A 3,699-nucleotide genomic window follows, 5' to 3' on the forward strand; every position below is an offset into this window, starting at 1 on the left:
GCAGCAGCTCATTTGCATTTAAAGGGACACACACAAAAACGGCGTGTTTTTGCTCACAACCAAATAGGGGCAAATTTGACAAGCTATAATAAATGATCTGTGGGGTATTTTGAGCTGAAACTTCACAGACACATTCTGGGGACACCAGAGACTTATATTACATCTTGTGAAAAGGGGCGTTATAGGTCCCCTTGATTAAATATTACAAGCCAATCCAACCAACCAGCTACAAGGAGAATCATAACATTACAAACTATAATTTCAAACAAAAATTGTTTGAAAATCAGACAAAATAACAAAAGACTGAGACTATAATGCATTGCAATTAAAAAACGATAGTGAAATATAAAACTATTTATTTAAAGTTGTTGATTATATGTTGTATATTATATGTTGTTAAAGTTTTATGCAAAATATGCATATATATATTATGTACATATATTTTGAGAGCATAGGGAGACTCGATTACATCATTCGTGGTGCATGATGGGAGTGGGTGGAGCTAAAGAGCTTTTAGGTGTGTTTGGCTGTATCTGATATCTCCCCCTGTATCCTTAAATAGGGCACTATTTGAGGGTACAACCAAGTGTAGTGGTGTTCGAAACCATAGTGGATGTTTTTGAATGCACTCATTCAATCCCATAATGCACCACAACAACGAGTGTTCAACCGATGTATGCTCAACGGCTAGAAAATACCCATAATTCACTGTAAGAGTCCTTTGATGGTGCTCGGTATGCTTTTGAATCGCTCTCGCGTCATACACCAATCGTTCGCCGCATCGCTACTTCATGTCGAACGCACCAGTTTTGTTGCGATGTGCTTACCGCGACTCTCTGATTGGTGGAAATTTCTGCACAGCATCATGGGTAATGTAGTTTTTCAACCTCATTGATTAACAACATCTGAACTCACAACAGGTCTGTCTTCAAAGGTTTTATAAGTTATTGTTAAAAATCACTTTTCCTTTTGGAGAAAATGAATGGAGGTTTTACTTCCGGAGCCCGACTGTTGCGCTCTATTCAAAAGCAGGTCACTTTACATTGCGAAACACCTAACTAGAGCCTTCAATAGATGCCGGCCTTATCTGCAGCCGCAGCACAAGAGATGGAACGCTGCCCTCCAATGAAGCTCTCGTCTGGATTACGCTAATCCAATAGTCATTCTCCATGCCGCCTTCCTCTTCTCTGGCATCGGCGCCTTTCAAAAGGGAGCCATTCACATCCCTAATGAGATTACGAGTGGAAACCAACATTTCCAGGGATTGTTTTTGGAAGGGAACGAGCGAGTTATCGGTGTCTGTCACTGCCGTTCTAACACCTGTCATTGGAATCGATCCGCCGGACCCGAGCTCACTTAATCTCAGAGGGCAGAGAGTCAGTGACCGGCATCGATCGGCCATTTGTATGCATGGGAACGTGCGAGGGCTGTTCTTTTAGTGAGGGTAAAATTGGTTTTGGACGTGCGTGGGCGTCGCTGTGTCATTAGGGGCTTCGCTGCTGACTCTCCTGCCCACTCGCTGAGATCTCGTCCTGTGAAGAATGGCATAATCCTCCTGGGCCGAGTCAAAAACGGATGGATGGTGGGTGGATGGAGTAGTGAAATCCGTGGAGGAGGATATAGAGCCGTACGGTTTGATGCACAACTAGAACTTAGGGCCATCAAAGTGGTTGGTAATGGTTGAAGGAGGACCAGGATGTTCACGTCCGTGCCGATCCTGGGACGGAAATAGAAAATGTGGTTATGTGTGGCGTCAGGGGTCGTAGAAAAAATCAGCATGTTAACAGAGACACACCGAGTGAGCAACATTCACAGACTGACTGCAAATGTTTGAAAGACAATATTCAGTAATATTGATTTGGCTGCACTGACACTATCAGATGAGAACAAGTCTTGTTGTTGTGAACAGGCCTTTCGCGTGACACCCGTCCACCTGGAAAACATAATAGTGTCAAGCATTAAACAAGGCTATAAATACATGCAGCTCTTCATTGACGGCCAATTACTTGGTGAGATTCCCAGAGAGCAGCTGAAGTCACCGACGAGACCATCGGACATCTCTCTTCAGCACAAATCAATTTACACATCGGCCTTTCCATGCCCATCATTCACACACCCTGAGTGCAGGTCTTTCAGGAAGAGCCTTCATCCTTTCATGCGGCTCTTTTCATCTCTTTGAAGAACGAACCTTCTCCTTTCATGAGCAGCTGGAAATAAACACACATGTAGACAGTCAGACCGGCTTTCATGTGTTTGCTGTGGTGTGGCCTCCATCTCCACCTCACTATATATATATAAAATAACATTCAAATGAATGAATCTCGAAAAAAAATTCAACACATATTAATATAAAAATTATAACACTTTCTGTCTTTATTTGACCTGATTTTGCCCTACCCTATATATATATATATATATATATATATATATATGAGATTATATAAATGTATATATAAATAATATAATATGAAATAAAATATATATTAAAAAATATATCAATATATTATCATATAATTGTAAATGAGGAGATTATGGTTTATATATATATATATATATATATATATATATATATATATAAAATTTAATAAATATAATAAAATTAATAACATAATAATATAAAATATATTATTAACATTAAATATATTAAAAAAGTTATATATTAATACAAAATTATAAACCATGAAATTATATGGTTTTATATATGGAAAATATATAAAATAATATGACATAATATAAAAAATATCAAATAAAATATATATTGAAAAATATAACACTATATGAGATTATAAGGTTTATATATAAAAAATAATAATAATATAATAAAATAAATAAAATATAATATAAAATATATTATAAACATTAAAATATATTAAAATATTTATATAATATATTGATACAAATTTGGTTTTATATATATGAAAAATATATAAAATAAATAATATAAAAAATAATATATATTGAAAAATATAACAATATATGAGATTATATGGTTTATATATATATATATATATGATTTGTTATGTACTAATATAGAAAATGATTAAAAAATGATAATTAAAAATATAATTAAAAAATGATAAACCATGTAAATCATTTGACCTGCTTTGCCAGAATCACCTTACTATATGTATATATATATATATATGTGTGTGTGTGTGTGTGTGTGTTTGTTGTTAAATTAAATGCTATATAATTTTTTATTATAAATGTACTCTGAATCTGTCCATGAAGAAATAAAACCTGCCGTCATATTGAAGACTTAATGTCCCTTTTCAAATAAAAGCCGTGGCTTTGACGTTCACGGCTCTATAACTGAAGTTCAAACTTTTGAAGAGATCACGGAGGTCAGACGGCATCATAACGGTGGATATCAGAGCTGAGATAAAGCTGATCTCTGCAGACAGCGGCGCAGCACGGACTCATGGGTAATGACCCTCTCAATATGCTCTCGACACGTATGTGCAGACTGTTACACTGCAATAACAAGCGTGAAACGCTCTTCAATATTCAGTTGTTTGCAGAAGCGCTCTCATCTATAGCTGTAGAGTCCTAACTATAACTGACAGAGAGGAGGGAGGGGAAAAGAAAGAAAGTAAATCACACATTGCCCTCAGACTGTTTGCTTTTCCAAGCCGTTGGTGTGAAAAAAAAAAGCTCCTGAAAGTGGTGAACGCTGCTCTGCGGGAGGATGAGGACTTA

The 3,699-nt window shown here is 36.1% G+C and overlaps 1 long non-coding RNA gene across 1 annotated transcript; it reads right to left on the reverse strand.

Annotated features, from left to right (window-relative positions):
• Window positions 1-317: 317 nt before the first annotated feature.
• Window positions 318-2,356, reverse strand: LOC127518529 (uncharacterized). Its single transcript, XR_007931585.1, has 3 exons — window positions 2,007-2,356; window positions 1,873-1,933; window positions 318-1,717 (listed from the first exon to the last, which is right to left on the reverse strand). It is a non-coding gene; the product is annotated as an uncharacterized LOC127518529 (long non-coding RNA).
• Between the last annotated feature and the right edge of the window lie 1,343 nt (window positions 2,357-3,699).

This window comes from Ctenopharyngodon idella, chromosome 9, assembly GCF_019924925.1.
Source record: "Ctenopharyngodon idella isolate HZGC_01 chromosome 9, HZGC01, whole genome shotgun sequence".
NCBI classification, from domain to species: Eukaryota; Metazoa; Chordata; class Actinopteri; order Cypriniformes; family Xenocyprididae; genus Ctenopharyngodon; species Ctenopharyngodon idella.